This window comes from Callithrix jacchus, chromosome 14 (assembly GCF_049354715.1).
Source record: "Callithrix jacchus isolate 240 chromosome 14, calJac240_pri, whole genome shotgun sequence".
Classification (NCBI taxonomy): domain Eukaryota; kingdom Metazoa; phylum Chordata; class Mammalia; order Primates; family Cebidae; genus Callithrix; species Callithrix jacchus.
The window spans coordinates 307,981-326,131 of NC_133515.1; the positions used below are offsets into that span (position 1 = coordinate 307,981).

An 18,151-nucleotide genomic window follows, 5' to 3' on the forward strand; every position below is an offset into this window, starting at 1 on the left:
CGTACGCACGCACGCACGGACGTACCCACGCACGCACTCACACGCACGGCGTATCCCACAGAATAGCAGAGTGTATGCCGTGATAGCGAGAGGGCCCACGCCATTTTCTTCTCTAGTAACAAAAGAAAAAGCAGGCCGAGGCCCGGCGGCCCACGCCCCTCACCCCAGCACTCCGGTAGTCAGAGGCAGAGGCGGGCGGGTCACCCGGGGTCAGGAGTTCCAAACCATCCCCGTCAACATGGCGAAACCCCCGCCTCCAGGCCCTCGAAAGGCCGGGCAGGGGCAGGAGAATCGCTGGAACTCGGGAGGTGGAGGTCGCAGTGAGCCAAGATCTCACCACCGACCGCACTTCAGCCTGGGCGACAGAGCGAGACTCCGGGGGCGGGGGGGTGGTGGGGGGGATTCGCTTCCCTCTTTAGGTGACCACGCACCCTGACACGTACACAGAGAGCTCGGAAGGTACACAGGCTCTGACCTCCTCTGTGGTTTTGAGTCGGTCTGGCGATATTTTCCAGGCCTTCCGTTTCCCCGTAAGCAGTCACAGAAATGAAAACTCCCTCCTTTCCCAATTCGTCTTCAGCTCATCATCAGGCCGCAAGAATAAGCAGCCCGACCCGACCCGACCCTCCCGCTGGGTCCGGGAGCAATTGCACTCCAGCCCGGGCGACAGAGCGAGCGAGCGAGCGGGACCTCTGTCGCAGAAGAAAACAATTAAAAAGAAGGAAGATAGATAGATAGATAATCAGCTGGCCGTTTTGTGCCGTGCTGCGTCCTGGCACCCGCCCGGGCCGGTAGGCCCAGCTCCTCAGGGGCTGAGTCAGGGGAGGATCTCTCTAAGCCCACCAGTCAGTTCAAGGTCACAGTGACCTACGATCGGCCTGGGCGACACAGGGAGACCCCATCTCTAAAAAAGTACATGGAAGCATGGACGGTCGTAGAAGACATACAAGGAGGTGGCGGAGCACGGGAAGGCTCCGCTCGTTCCTGAAGACCAGAGCACAGCCGGGTGCGGTGGCTCAAGCCTGTCGTCCCAGCACTTTGGGAGGCCGAGGCGGGTGGATCACGAGCTCGAGAGATCGAGACCAACCTGGTCAACGTGGTGAAACCCCGTCTCTGCTAAACATACCGGAAAATAGACAAATAAATAAATTAGCTGGGCACGGTGGCACGTGCCTGTAATCCCAGCTACTCAGGAGGCTGAGGCAGGAGAATTGCCTGAACCCAGGAGGCGGAGGTTGCGGTGAGCCGAGATCACGCCATCGCACTCCAGCCTGGGTAATGAGAGCGAAACTCCGTCTCAAAAAAATAAAAAAGACCAGAGCACACAAACAGGACCATCCGCTTGAGGTAACCACCGTTCCGAATCACGGCGGAGGCCTCGAGGATTTCAGAGCAAGGCCCTGCCATCATCTGCGGCACCAGACCTCGCCTGTAAATATTTCCGGAAACCGACTCGTCCGTCCATTCATTCACTCACTCATCCATCCATCCATCCATCCATCCATCCATCCATCCAATCCATCCATCCATCCATCCATTCATCCATCCGTTCATTCATTTTATAGGCGCTTGCCGACAGCCCCAGCTGAGACTTCATCTCAAATAAACAAACACGTAGGTGAATCCATCAACGTCAAAAGGAAAACGCAAGGAAACGGGGCAGCACGGGGAAGCTCCGCCTTTCTCTAGACACCAGAGCAGATACACCACGGTACCATCAGGAACAGACACAGACACCGGCCGTTCGGAATCTGTCGTCACCGTGCCAGATCGGCACCGAAAGACCGCACGTTTCCGAGCCGTCGCCGCCATCGTCGGGCGTGACGGCCGAGTCACGACCACGTAGAGATCTCCCGACCCACCGGCCGCGTTCGTGCTCTCACGAGCCGGGTCGGGAGAACGAGCGGGGCATTCGGCAAAGCACTCGTCTCACGTTCCTCGGCGGTCTCCCGCGTCTCTCGTGAAACCTGCCAAAGTTAGAGTCCCTTCTCCGTTCCACACCCGCCCCCCACTCCCCCCCGCCACCGTCGACCGTCCGCAGAGTACCGAAACAAAAGAACGGTGAACACGTGTCACGCAACAGGGAGGAAAAACAACAAAGCAAAAGTCTCAGAGCTTTGTGGTACAGAATGAAGAAAATCTTGTACCCAACATCGTCAACGGTTTGCGAGGTTTCAGTTACAGATTTTACTAATGGTATGCCACCTGACATGTCCACCTCAGTCATTGTCACCAGACTGGAGGAATCTGGTTCCAGCCCATTCAGTAGTTTCCAGTGCGGTGGAAGCATAAGGCGAAACCAAGGAGGCAAAAGCCAAGTCAAGACACCCCCGTTTCTTGAGCAACTATGGGCAAGGTACTTTTGACAGCCGGAGTAAGGGAATGGGAGCCTTTCCATAGTTCAGCAGCCACAGATGATCTCTGAAATGAGATATAGGCTGCTTGTTTCTGGGCTCCAGGGACAGTGAACATAAATAGATTTGGAGCGATGTCTCCAGGGGCAAAAGGAGGAGGAATGGAATGTAAAGCAGCACAGGTAACTTACACAGAACACGCCATATCTTTGGGTTCTCCACACGTGTGGAGAGTACCTTGTGTGGAGGACTGAGTTTCAATAGATTGCCACGAGGGATCTGCTCTTCTCCATAGAAAACCCTGACTCAGGGACCATCATGGTGACTCAGTCCTATAATCCCAGCACTTTGGGAGGCCGAGGTAGGCTTATCATCTGCGGTCACAAGAGCCAGACAGCCTGGCCAAAATGGGGAAACCAACAATACAAAAATTAGCAGGGTGTGGTGAGCACCTCTTATCTCAGCTACTTAGTGGGCTGTGGCAGGAGAATCACTTGAACCCGGGAGGCGGAGTTGCAGAGCACAGAGTTCACCCTACTGGACTCATGCCTGGGCGACAGAGCAAGACTCCATAAAAAAAAAAAATTAGCCAGGCATGGTAGTGCATGCGTGTAATCCCATCTACTTAGGAGGCTGAGGCAGGATAATATCTTAAACCTGGGAAGTGGTGGTTGCAGTGAGCTGGGATCATGCCACTACACTCCAGTCTGGGTGAAAGTGAGACCTCATCTCAAAAAATAAAAATAAAAAAAGAAAACGCTGACCCCTGAAGCAGGGCATCTAGGAATAATTTAACATCAGGCTTCCCAGAATTTCGTTAAGTGATGGTCCAGGGGACTACTTTCTTTCTGGTTACACCTCATTTCCCAGGAGGAGGGGCTCTCTGAATGAACCGCTGTTTCAGTGATGCCCGTAGTGGACTGGCCCGCTGAGGAGATGAACAAGACCCTCTATCTGAGGTCAATCGAGGCTCTGAGGCTGCCCTATAGTTGTGCCTAAGAGGGATTCTGACTTAGAGGAGTCAATAATAATCTCACAGAGGGTAGCTTTGCCCCATTGGCTACTCAGCCAAGCACATACAACAAAAATCTAAACCTGCGGTTTCTACTGTACTGTGGCAACACATAGGCAACAACACATGGGACACAGATACAGTGAAACTAATCTGTTTCACATGTCTAACTATGATGATTTCCAAGCATATGCACAGCTCTGGGGTAAATCCATTCCAGTCTGCCTTTCCCTTTAAAAAGAAAACATAACTCACCGGGTGCGGTGGCTCAAGCCTGTAATCCCAGCCTGGAAAACACGGCGAAACCCCACTTTACTGAAAATACAAAAAATTTGTCGGGCGAGGTGGTGGGGGCCCATAATCCCAGCTACTCAGAAGGCGGAGGCAGGAGAATCCCTGGAACCCAGGAGATGGAGCTTGCAGCGAGCCGAGGTCGTGCCATTGTACTGGAGAAAGAAAGAAAAGAGAACTCTCTCCAGGGCTCCCATCTGCTTTTGCAGGATCTGAAATGTGATTGCGGCAAAGGTTGAGAGAAGGGCCCAGGGGACAAAGGGGGGAGAAGCAAAGGCTGGAGGCACCTCTGCTCACTCTGGAATGTTTCCAACCTGGGTGGGGATGACTCAGGGAAAAAGCTGACTCTGAAAATGACAAATAATTTACTGTTACCGCTTCCTTAAAAGGTGGGAGGTTCATAGTTTTTTCCCAGCATGCATTCATTTACTTCCAGGAAGTGCCATTTAGTTTACAAATACCCGGCTTCGCTGCATATGTAGGGATTTAGGATCGTTCTTGTTCATGATAACTCCAAGTGTGCTTCTACAATGCACGTATCATTGTGAACCTCGAACACCTGAGACAGGTCTCACTCATTTTAGAAAATTAATTTTGCCAAGGTAGGAGAATCGCTTGAACCCAGGAGGTGGATGTTGTAATGAGCCCAGATGGCGTCATTGCACTCCAAACTTTTGCAACAAAAGCAAAATTCAGTCTCGAGAAAAAAAAAAAAAGAAAAGAAAAGAAAGAAATACAAATAATAGAACAATGGGGCCAAGCCAGTGTGGAGGTTTCCTAGACAACAAGGCCTTGTGGGAAGGGAGGAAAGGAGTGCCTCTGAGCTCAGGGTGGGTGGGACTTCAAAGAAACCACTGCTTTACCTGGCTGCTCAAGTTTTGCCTACAAGCTTAACACCTACGTTTTCAATAAAACTGACCGGTAGGTGACGCCAGATAACAAGCAAACGACATGTCGGCCAGGAATGAGTGGGATCCCTGGTTTGCGGGTGAGCGACGAAGGGGAAGGATATGAAGGCACATGGGGTCGCCAGTCTTCTAATTTCTGTTTCATTATGTTACTGGCCAAGAGCATCCTCCCAAACGGTCCCCACAGCTCTTCAACAAATGCCCCTAGGTAAAAGAATACCATTTCTCAGAAAACAGACACGGTGGAACGCTCACATGAGCACACAATATGTATACAACTTTGTATCATAATAGTGAGCTTTCTTTGCTAAATGCCTTCGTGATGGATTTCACTAAAAGTATTGTTGAAAATATCAAATTATAGGAATGGGCACAGTGGCTCATGCCTGTAATTCTAACACTTCTACAGACCAAGGTGTAAGAATGGCTAGAGGTCAGGAGTCTGAGACTAACCTGGGCAACACAACGAGAGAGATTAGCACTACTTAAAAAAATTGCCAAGCATTGTGGAACATGCCTATATTCTCAGCAACGCAGGAAGCTGAGGCAGGAGAAGTGCTTAAGCACAGAAGTTCACTGTTGCAGTGAGTGAGCTGTGCGCAGGCTACCGGAGTACAGCTCTGGTCTGTGATTCTGAAATTCTCTTCTCTTCCTTTATTCTGTATTTTTTTGAGACAGAGGCTTTGTTGCCCAGGCTGGAGGGAAATGGCACCATCTTGGCTCACTGCAACTTCTGTCTCCAGTGTTCGAGCAATTCTCCTGCCTTAGCGTCCTGAGTAGCTGGAATTACAGGCACCTGCCCCCACGACTGGCTAATTTTTGTATTTTTAGTAGACACGGGTTTTCATTATATTGCCCAGGCTGGTCATGAGCGCTGCTTAAATTTTCAATATGGGCCGCCGCTAGGTGACGCCCAACGAAAACCAAAACAAGTGTCATCCTGGAATAAGTTGGATCCCTGATGGAAGGGTAAGCGACGAAGTGCAGGGGACACAGGCACAGGCAGTCGAGAATTTTCTTGTGATTTCCCTTGGCCATTGTTTCGGAATGCAGGACATCCTCCAAAACGGTTCCAAAAACAATTCAACCAGAGCCCCTGGGAATGATAGTCGGATCATTGGGAACTACCATTTATCCAGAGAGAAGAGTCTCCATTGGTGTGCGGCACAGGTACGGATAGAGGCAGGAGCTACCTCAGACAGAAGGCCAGTCTTCAGGGTTTCACAGTGGACCACAGCTTCAATCTCTCACCAACTCAGAGTAGCAATATGCGTCACCATAGAATGAAGTGAATAAAAAGCGTGCTCTGAGCAAAGCCTTTCACAGATAAGACGGTGTGAACACTCACTGTTGTCCATGGCCAGTTGTTTCTTCCACAGTGCTTGTTACTTAATCGTGTTTCACAACGTTCACCCTCTTGTGAATCAGTTAGGACTCTTGTTCCATGAATCCTGGAAGTTCAAAATCCGACATCACCAGAAGACCATGAATGCTATCCTAGCCTGGTAGCAATGAAGTACTTTCTCAGAAAACACACCAACACACAAACGCAAGCATGTATGAACATATGTGTACGCATTATATCTGTACAGTTTTACACTGTGATCGTGACCTTTTCTTCCCTAGATAACTTAGGGATAGCTTTCACTACATACTGTTTAAAATATCAAATTATAGGTGCCGACTATGGTGGTTTATGCCTTTATTGCCAGCACTTTGCAGGCCAAGCTGGGAAAACTCTTGAGGCAGGTACAGTGAGACCATCCAGGAAAACACAGCCAAATCCCATCTCTAACAGAAATATCACAAAATTCGCTGAGCATTGTGTCGTGCACACGGAGTCGCAGCTACTGAAGGGCTGAGGCAGTGACTGCTTAAGACCAAGAATTTTAGATCATATAATCCCCACTCCTTCAACACATCTGTGGCTTATGAATTGGTTAGATGGTCAGCAACATGCAGAAAACTTAATTACAGAATTCATGAAGAAAATGGAAGGAATTTTGTGGAGAAATACCTTTCACTGGGTAAATTACATAAAAATATGTATGTTCCATGTGAATGCCCACCATGGGGTGACCGCGTCAGAGTAGGATGTTGATAATAACGTGGACAGAATGACTTGTTCTATGGGTATTGATTTTTCTTATTTTCCTCCCCACTCCCGTCATCACCTCATGGACTTATGAACAAGGTGAACATAGTAGCAGAAATAGAAGCAATGCACAGCCTGAGCAACATGAACTTGGAATCCAAAAGCCCAGTCTCGATACAGCCAACTCTGAGTGTTCAATCTCACAGCACCACAGATCAACATCGAGTTTTTGATATGATGTCGTATCTGCAGTGATTCTCCAGGTGCCTGATAGTACATTTATTACACTTAATAATTTGCATAATATAAGGGGAAATAGTTTGTACTCAATGGAGTAGGCTCTTACCATGGATATAAATTTGTTTTCCTTGCATAAAATTCTTCTGCCAAAACTGCCATCCATGGACACACAGAATTCTTTATCCACCAACATGGTATTACACTCAGCCTTGCTCGGACCAAAAAATCCACTTCACAACCAAAGTTTAGCAATGTGCTCATCTTTACGGAATCCAGTGGACTTACCATGCTTTTCATTATCAAATCAAATCATATCAAATCAAGTCTATATTTTAGAGTCATGAATGGTGAAGAAAAATAATGAAAGAACTCTGAGTTCCTGAATGACTACATGGAGAGGAGGGGCCTTTTCAATCTGGTCACCCAGCAGCACTGTTATGTGTGATAAAATATGCTGTTACTCTACTGCAAATTAGGGGGGGTGGTATCTGACACTTCAGCATAAGCTAAAACATGCACTTAAATACCTAGTTGCTGAATTAGTTTAAAATGCATTCTTATGACTTTAAGAAAGACTATTTAGGATGACAAATGTTAGATTGGTCTTGCAATTTTCACCCTTCCATTTTGAACATACTAAGTTATATTAAAGAACTTGAACCACACAAAATAATTTTGTTATGGATTTAATAAACAGATAAAATGAAACAATCAAATAAAACAGATTTTATTTATTTGAGGATGTGTTTTCCAGAGCAAACTTAGATAGGAAATTTTAACTTCATGAATTTATATTCTACAAAAATGTAATAAATTCAAATTAACCTGCTCTAATTTTTAATTAAATTGAATTATTTTTATGAGGGTTACTACATTTAAATAAAAATTACCTGATTTTTTTATATCAAAATTGACAGATTCTGCTTCTACACATTGTCTATAGGGACCATAATTTCTACAAGTCCACTTTCCTATATCTTCCACTCTCATCCCATTTGAATAAAAAACATCCTTTTCTGGACACACAAGGGTCAGGCAGATGCAACTATGCAACTACACGCTGTTTCACATCATTTTCTGAGGAGAACTTAAAACTGTTTTTATACACAAACATTTTGTTGGCCAACTATAAAATACAAAATTCTGACATTTGTTAAACATTGGGAAGGAAGACTTTAATACAATTGCAGTAGTTGTTATGGCCATTGTAATAGGGCTCAGAAACTGATCATAACTCTGAACACCGACAACTCAGGATTTGTACTCAATAAGTGGAATAAATCAGTGGATAAGAAATCACTGAAAAACATTCGCCAAAATATCAAAGGAAGAGAAATTTTTTCTAACAGCATTCTGGTTACAGGCTGGCTGAGGACTTAAATATCAAGAAAGGGGAATCGCAATATGAGTGGATGTAGAGGATATGTGGAATATGCTAAGTCTTAACAGAATTTCTGAAAATGAGCTTCTTAAACCACAAGCCAGGTAATAAGTCAAGGTTGGGGGCTCGGCACGGTGGCTGACGCCTGTAATCCCAGCACTTTGGGAGGCTGAGGTGGGTGGATAATGAGGTCAAGAGATCGAGAACAACTTGATCAACATGGTGAAACCCCGTCTCTACTAAAAATACAAAAAATTAGCTGGGCATGGTGACACATGCCTGTGATCCCAGCTACTCGGGATGCTGAGGCAGGAGAATCGCCTGAACCCAGGAGGCAGAGGTTGCGGTGAGCAAAGATCATGCCATTGCACTCCAGCCTGGGTAACAAGAGCGAAACTCCGTTTCAAAAATTAAAAAGTCAAGGTTGGCATAGTCAAAGAAAGGGTTCAGTTAATCTTCACTAACCTTTGTTCATAAACGACGTTTTTATCACAACCAAGACTTTTCCTCATTGGGTCTGAAAGGTAATAAACACCAAAAGAATTTTTGTTTGGGAAATGAACACCCACTTTATCTGAGAAAACTCCACCTTCTCCTGTTTATCTTTAAATTTAGTGTAGAAAAAGAGCAGTGGTCATTGCCACATTTCTTATTTTACTTATCTCCTTCAAAACAGACTCACTTTTATGCAAACAGCAACTTACCAAACACAAAAGTTATAGCTCCTGACCACTATTGAAGATAACAATGACTATAGGACATTTTAGACAACTGGGCATAAATAATCAGAAGTATCGATGGGACTTTGGGAAGACTCCTCAGATGGAGCTGACACAGCTGTGTGAGTCACTTTGACCTTTTATTTTTTCTCTTTCTTGCTCTCTGAAATACACGTAGTTTTTGGTGCAGGCTGGTGCTCCTACAGTCATCTAGGGCCAGAGACAGCCTACAGGATAAAACCGTCTACCAAAAGATTGTAGCAGGTAATGGTGCCAAGAGGGCTGACTAAAAGTAGCTATGGTGTGTGGCTCTCATGGAAAGAAACAAAGGGGGAAAGTAAATACAACACCTTCAACTGAAACACCCAGGCATTTGCATTGGGACTAATGAAGAATGGAGAAAAGCAAGCCATGGTAACCGCTCACCCAGAAGTAACACAAACCCAAGGGAACCTGCCCTGTCCAGGGAAGTGGTGAGCAAATGTGTGACTCTGGGAAGCCACACTTCTCCCATGAATCTCTGCAACCTCAGTTCAGGAGATTTTCTTATGAACCCATTCCACCAGGGCCTTTGGTCTGACACACACAGCTACATGGTCTTGGCAAAACAACTGCTCAGACACAAACAGGATCTCAGGAGCTTCACGTGCTTTGGCTCCGGGATCTCTGGAAAAGATGACTGCAACTCAGACAAGGTGGGAGGTTGGACCTCTGTAAACACCCCTAGAGAGGAAGCTGAATCCATGGGCCTGAGCAGCGTCAGTCTGTGGGCCCCATTTCCGTGATGCCCTACATGATAAGACTCATTGGCTTGGAATTCCAGCCAGCCCCCAGCAACAGTGTTGCAGCTACTTGAGACGAAACAGAGTTCTCGGAGGCAGGGAAGGCTGCCATGTTTGCTATTTGAATGACTCAGCCATTCCAGCCTGGACTTAGGAGAGTCCAAATAAAATTGACGGCAGATGGAGTGAACCCTCAACACAGCACTGTGGCTCTACCAAAATGTGGCCAGACTGCTTCTTGAAGTGGGACCCTGAGGCATTTTTTATCTAATGGTGGGGCCTTCTGCCAGAGCCTCTGGACAGCCCCTTTCATATTCTCCAGCAGAGTTTTGATTTCTTCATGGATGCAGTGCCCAGTGGAAGGAGTGAGCCCCCCCATTTGCTGTTTGTACTCAGCCATTCCAGCCTGTCGGCTTAGGAGAATCCAAATCATTCAGGATCAGAAAGGGTACCCCAGCACAGCACAGTGGCTCCAACATAATGTAATCAGCCTGCTTCTTTAATTGGGACCCTGATATGCTCCTCGTCTCTGGATGGGCCAGATGTTTTCTGGCCAACAGAGGTTTAAAAACTTTCTGAGAGTTCCTAGAGAAAGAGTGGGCTACCATCTATGCTGTTTCAGCACCTTAGCTCTTTCAGTCTTTTGGCTATGGAGAGCCCAATCTGATGAGGGGTAGAAATGGTACCAGCACAGCATGGCTGATCTATTAAAGTGAAGCTAGATGGCTTCTTTAAGTGGGTCTCCAATCCTGTTCCTCTTTGCTGGGTAAGAACTACCAACCAGAGTCTTTAGGCACCTTCTAAAGGTGTGTTTAAACCAGTAACAGGCCTCCTGCACCTCTCCTGGGATGGAGCTCCCAAAGTGGTGGGCTCCTATATTTCTTGTTTTACAGACTTCACTGGTGATACTTCCAGTTACTGGGAAATTTGAGGTGACTGAAGACTGGAGTAGAAGCCCTACACACTGTAATAGCCCTACACAAAATAGCCAAACAAACAAATAAACAAAAAAGGGAAACAAACAAAAAAACAACTCAAACGTCAACAACCTCAAAGATTAAAGGTAGATAAGCACACACATGTGAGAAATAGTTAGTTCAAGTATACTAAAACTCAAAAATCACAGTGCCCTCTTTCTCCAAAATGACCACATTTCCAGCAAGCTTTCAGAATAAGGCTGAGATGACTTATTTGAGATGACTGAAATAACAGAAGTAGATTCCTGTATGTGGATAAAAGTTAACTTCACTGACTTAAAGGAACATGTTCTAACTCGATGCAAGACAGTTAAAGATTACAATATATATGATATTTCAGGAGCTGATAAACAAATTAGCCAGAATAGAAAAGAACTTAACCAACCTGATAGTGCTGAAAAACACAATGCAATAATTTCATAATGCAATCACAAGTATTAATAGCAGAATAGACCAAGCAGAGGAAAGAATATCAGAGCTTGATGACTGTGTTTCTGAAATAAGACAGGCAGACAACAATAGAAAAAAAGAATAAAAGAAATAAGCAAAATCTTTGAGAAATATGGGATTATGTAAAAAGACCAAATCTATAACTGATTAGTATACCTTAAAGAGTTAGTGAGAGGCTTGGCATAGTGGCTCATGCCTGTAATCCCAGTACTTTGGGAAGCTGAGGTGGGCAGATCACCTGAGTTTGGGAGTTTGAGACCAACCTGACCAACGTGGAGAAACCCCATTTTTACTAACAATACAAAATTAGCTGGGCATGGTGGTGCATGCCCGTAATCTCAGCTACTCGAGAGGCTGAGGCAGGAGAATTGCTTGACCATGAGACACAGAGGGTGTGATGACATGAGATCATGCCGTTGCACTCCAGCCTGGGAAACAAAAGCAAAACTGCATCACAAAACCAATTTGGAAAAGATATTTAAGTAAATCATCCATGAGAACTTTCTAACCTTGTTATACAGGCCAACATTAACATCCATAAAATGCAGAGAACTCTAGTAAGATACTCCATGAAAAGATCATACCAAAGACATATAATTATCAGATTCTCCAAAGTTGAAATGAAAACTTATTACCAGCCACTACAAAAACACACTGAAGTACACGGACCATTGACACTATCAATTAGCTACATGAACAAGTTTGCAAAATAACCAGCTAGCATAAGATAACAAAATCAAATCTACATATAACAATAATGTAAGTGGACTAAATGCCACAATTAATGCGCACAGAGTGGCAAGTAAATAAAAAACCAAGACCCATTGGTATGCTGTCTTCAAGACACCCATCTCACATGAAGTGACACATATAGGCTCAAAATAGAGGGATGGAGAAAACTTTACCAAACAAATGAAAAACAGAAAAAGTAAGGGTTGCAATCCTAGTTTCCAACAAACTAGACTTTTTTTTTTTTAGACTGAGTTTCACTCTTGTTACACAGGCTGGAGTGCAATGGTGTGATCTTGGCTTACTGCAACCTCTGCCTCCTGGGTTCAGGCAATTCTCCTGCCTCAGCCTCCTGAGTAGCTGGGATTACAGGCACATGACACCATGCCCAGCTAATTTTTTTATTTTTAGTAGAGACGGGGTTTCACCATGTTGACCAGGATGGTCTCGATCTTTTGACCTCATGATCCACCTGCCTCAGCCTCCCAAAATGCTGGGATTTCAGGTGTGAGCCACTGTGCCAAGCCCCCAAAATAGACTTTAAACCAACACAAAAATAAACAAAACAAACAAGCAAACAAACAAAAAAGACAAACAGAGTAATCAGATAATGGCAAAGGATTCAATTCAACAAGACCTTACTATTCTAAATATATGTGCACCCAACACAAGAGTACCCAGGTTCATGTAATAAATTTCTGGAGATCTTTAAAGAGACCTAGATCACCGCTACACAATAAGAGTGGCAGACTTTAACACCCCACTGACAATATTAGACAGATTATTGAGACAGAAAATTAACAAAGATATTCAGGATATGAACCTAGCTTTGGATCAAATGGATGTGATGAATATTTACAGAACTCTCCACCCAAAAACAGCAGAATGTACATTCTTCTCATCACCACATGGCACTACTTCTGAAATCTGTCACATAGTCTGAAGTGAAACATTCTTCAGAACTAAAATCATAATAAACAGTGTCTCAGACAACAGCACAAATTAGAGCAGAAAATAAAGAAATTTACTAAAAACCATAAAATTAAGCAGAAACTGAATAACCAGCTCCTGAATGACTGTTAGGTTAATAATGAAATTAATGCAAGTATTAAGAAATTCTTTGAAACCAGTGAAAACAAAGACAAAACATACCAGAAGCTCTAGGACACAGCTAAAGCAGTGCTAGGAGAAAAATTTATAGCACTAAATGCCCACATTCAAAAGCCAGAAAGTCAAGTTGACAACTTAACATCACAACTAAAATAACGACAGAAATAAGAGCAAAGAAATTCTACAGCTAGTAGAAGAAAAGAATTCACCGAAATCAGAGCTGAACTGAAGGAGATAGAAATATAACCAATAATTCAAAAGATCAACAAATTCAGAAGCTGGTTTTTTCTTAGAAACTAATTATATGGAAAGACAACCAGATATACTAATAAGGAAGAAAAGATAAAAAATTTAAATAAACACAATCAGAAATAGTAAATGTGACCACTGAATTCACAGAAATAAAAATAACCATCAGAAAATACTATAAACAACTCTATGCTCGTAAGCTAAAAAATCTAGTAGAAATGGGTAAATTTCTGAATACATACATCCTCCAAGACTAAACCATGAATAAATTGAATCCCTGAAAACACAAATAACAGGCTCTAAAATTGAGGCAGTAACAAATGTCCTACCAACCGCAAAAAGCCCAGAACCAACGATTAACAGCTGAATACTATCAGATTTACAAAGAATAACTGGTACAATTCCTACTAAACCTATTTCAAAAAATTAAAACAGAGGATTTTCTCCCTAATGCTTTTTATAAGACCACATCATCCTGGTACCAAAACCTTGCAGAGACACAAGAGATAAAGAAAACTTCAGGCCAATATTCTTGATGAACATTGATGCAAACATTTTTAACAAAATAGTGGCAAACTTCATCCAGCAGCACATCAAAATGATTATTCATCACAGTTAAGTAGGCTTCATCCATGGGATGTGAGGTTAATTTAACATATACAAATCAATATGATTCATCATATAAACAGAACTAAAGATCAAAACCACATGACTTCTGTGAATAGATGCAGAAAAATCTTTCAACATAATTCAACATGCATTCAGGTTAAAAACTCTCAATAAACTAGGAATTGAAAAAACATCCCTCAAGATAATAAGAACCATATATGACGAAACCACAGACAACATCATGCTGAAAAGGCAAAAGTTGAAAGGATTTTTCTCTAAAATCAGCATAAGACAAGGATGCCCTCTCTCACAACTCCTATTTAAGCCAGTATTGGAAGTACTGGCCAGAGCAATCAGGTAAGAGAAAGAAATAAAAGACATTCAAATCAGAAGAGAGGAAGTTCAACTACAGTTGATAGCAGGTGACATAATTTCATATCTAGGAAACCCATATCGGCTCAGCCCCAAAGCTTCCTAAGCTGATAAACATCTTTGTCAAAGTCTCAAAATACAAAATAAATATGCAAAAATCACTAGCCCTAACATTTTTATACACCAAAAACCGTTAAGCCAAGGGCAAAATCATGAATGACCTCTCATTCACAATTGCCACAAAAAGAATGAAATACCAAGGAATGTATCTAACAGGGGAAGTGAAAGGTCTCCACAAGGAGAACTATAAACCACTATCCAAGGAAATCAGAGCTGACATAAGCGAATGGAAAAACATTACATGCTTATTGATAGGAAGAATTACAATTTTTTGAAAAGCCACACTTCAGGAATGTCTCCTGCGTGGTGTGGTGATTCTGCGTCTGGTTCTGTTGGGGTTGGGCCAAGGTTGTGGCCGGGGCTGGGGAGGAGGCATCCCAAAGGCCGAACTTTGTGAGGTCACCAGAATAAGGGTTGCCGGCCAGGCTACCATCCCCCCCAGTCAGCGGAGTAGTGAGTGTGGGAAATAGGATGCTGTAGTAATACAATGGAAATCTTGTTTGAAGCATCTGCAAGTCATCATAACCATATACTTGTGGCGGATAGGCATGTAACAGCCCTGGAGCCACAATACACGGATTAGGCAACAACGGTGGGACCCCAGGAGGGAGGCTGGGAGGAGCTTTTCCTGAAGTCGTGGCAACTGAACTTCGAGTCGAGGCTGTGACAGGGGAGTTGCAGCCTAGGCTGAGACCCAGACTACTGCCACTATTGAGAGTGGAGGAGACACTGACCACTGGGGGAGGTGCAGAGACTTTGCTGGATGTGGTGGAAAAAGTGCTGGAGGAAGAATAGAGATTCGTTTCACTCTCCATGCTTGTGTGCAAAAGAGTGGATGTTGAAGTGTGCCCAGAAGATGTTGATGACGAAAGGGTATTCTGCTGCGTAGATAATGTGCTGCTGTGTTGTGTGGTGTTAGTATTTCGAATCTCCTCACTGTGGCTCAAGCCACCCAAGGAGGATGAGTGCAGATTGGTTGTTGTCACTAAGGAAGGTGCAGATACCATTTCATTGAGAGCGGGGATGCTAGAAGTGGAGGGTAAATCAGATTTTACTGCAGAGCTTGTAGCACCTTCAACAGATTGAGTGGTCCGTAATTGTGTGGCCTGCACAGAACTGAAGCCATTCTTTGCCTGAGTCAGGTCCTTTTGGGGTGATGAAGAGATGGAGCTGAGGTACCACCGAGTCTGTGTGGATCTCTGTTCATAAAGAGGGCCCTGAGCATTATTTTGGGAGGTATAGGTTGTCGACTGAATTGGGCCACTCTGATAACGACTCCTGACTCTGGTTAGATCAAATTGTAGATGAAGATTCGCTGGCCGTGCTGGTATATAGGCTACTGGAGCTGGCTTGAAGAGGCGCTCGTGGTAGGGGTGGACTCATAATCAGAAAGGACTGGCTCTGACCCAAACTGCAATGCCCCAAACTGCAGGTTTAGCCCTGAGATAGCTGCTGAGCCAGGCATCTCCACAGCCAGAGCAGGAATCTTAGAAGTCAAGGAGGCTTTTTTCTCCTGCTGTTTCAGCTTTTTCTGAGCTGGCTAGGGCTAGAGGACTGGTTGTCTGAAGATCTAGGTGACATCGATGGAGCCGATGTGGATTTCCTTGGCAGAGGAGAAGACTGAGGTGGAGGTGCAGCTGTGGAGGTAGCCACTGCAGGTGACTTCTCCTGAAGGAACACCTCCATCATGGTTGAAGATGGGGTAAAAGCCTGGCGCTTTATAAAGGGGCTGTGCACTGTTGAATCATTTGGGTTCTACAAATCATACTACACCAATGATGGGGATTGTGTCATCAAGCCCATGTCCCAAGAGGAGGTGGTGGTGCTTCCAGTCTAAGAATGCTGAACTGCCAACTGAGCCAGGGCTTGAGCAGTCTTGAATTGCTCCAAGAACTGGGAGCCCGTAGTACTGCCGCCTTTAGCTTCATTCACCATCACCAAATCCTTTCCCCAGCAGGCTCACCATACTGTGATGAGAAAATGTGTTCCCTGAAGCCGGCTGTGTTGTGGAGTCTGCTTTGAGTTGCTGAACACCAGAGGCTGGGCCAGAGAAGGAGCCTGAGATGGATCCAGATTAGATGAATCATTCTCCATTGTAGATGGTGTCTTCCCGAGAAGAACAGCAAGGTCAATTCTCTGACCAGCAGTGATTGTCACATTCTCCACAGGCAGAGGCACTGAAGACACATTAGAGGCAGTGAAGATCTTGGTCTCAGAAAGATCTTCATTCCAATCTTCAGTCCCCCATTCCTCTGTTGCAGTCCTCCATGCACCAGGAGCAGTCTGAAATTTTCGGGGATAATTTGACCCCTCAACCCCAATGAAATCAAGTCTCGTCTCATCATCTGGTTCAAAGTGGCCAGTGTTGTTCTATGTATTGCTGCTACTATTGCCATAGTTATCATGAGTATTGGCTGGCTCTGCATAATCAGCTGGGTTAAAAGTTCCCATTCCTTGAGCAGAAAAACTTTCTCCTCGCCTACCAGAGCCACATCTGCCTTGGCCACGGCCCCTTCTTCCTGTTTCCGTTCCTCTTCCAGAAGGCCCTCCACTGTTGGTGCCATCCAATCCATTTTCCTGACCTCAAACCACAGCTGGTTTTGATAACGCCCCATGCATACACTCTCATCCATGGCTGGCACCTCTCCCCCATCTTGGTGGCCCACCACGTAGCTGACTATAGTCTCTGTTCCGGTCTCGATTTTCTTTGCCTTCCTCATTGTATTCCATCTGGCTGCCGTCCTTCTGGCCTGAGACTCCCTTCTTCTTCCCGACCATCTCCCAGGAATGCGTGTCTGGGTTTCCTTCCAGAAGAACATTGATGGCTCTGTTGACATCTCCTTTGCAGTTGTGCAAAGCAATTACACATTCATCCTGGTTCTTGCCCGTAATATCAATCTTTTCACCTTTTCCTCAAAGTCTCATCATTATGGTCTGAAATCAACTGTGCAAGTTGAATTTCTTCTGCAGTGGCCTGTGGCCACTGCTTGTGCTGTGGCTGGTTTTGGTTTTGAGGTTGTTCCCAGTTTCCCCAGGTTCAGTTAGTGCCCACCGACATAATCATTTACAGTATATACAAATAACAGTATTTACAAGGCAGAATACTCAGTCTCCTCCACACTGACACCCCAGGCCGCATGGCCCCTGTCATGTAATATAAGATTCCCTCTTCCCCACCCCCTCCCTCCTTTTTCCTCTAGCGCTCTCTCTTGCGCCTTCCCCCCCAATATTTTTTTTCATCTTGAGGAAATTGTACTGAGCCTTCATTTTCTGCTCCCATAGCTACCAGGTCACCAGCCTCAGGGTGGGATCTGGTGGCTGCTGTACCATATTTTGGCTCCAGGATGTAAGCTACCTGGACCAGTGGATCTGAATTACTGTACGTAGCTTCTGTTGGGCAGAGATTTCCTCAGGGGTTAGTTTTTGACAAGGTTCTGAGGTGGGAAATTAAGGAAAGAAAGAAAGTTAAAATCAAAGAGAGAAACAAGTTCTCTGTATTAGGCTGACGGCAGTCAACAGGTGAAGCCCAGGCCCAGAAAAAACTTTGATAACATTATCTGAGAAGCCAGAGCTGAGAGAAATGTACTTTGGAAACACTTCCTGCACTCTCTCAACATAAGGAGGGAAGCATAAATTTTTCTTTCACCCTTACCCCTATAGTGTAAGTAAACGTAGGAATTTATAGGTATCTCTGTCCTGTATAAGTGATGCTGACAGTGATATGAACAATCAGGTTCAGGCTGAGGCAGTCTC

General features: G+C 44.8%; 1 pseudogene; it reads right to left on the reverse strand.

Moving 5' to 3' along the window:
• Window positions 1–14,643: 14,643 nt before the first annotated feature.
• On the reverse strand, window positions 14,644–17,528 carry LOC128930905 (ubiquitin-associated protein 2-like pseudogene; annotated as a pseudogene).
• Window positions 17,529–18,151: the final 623 nt, after the last annotated feature.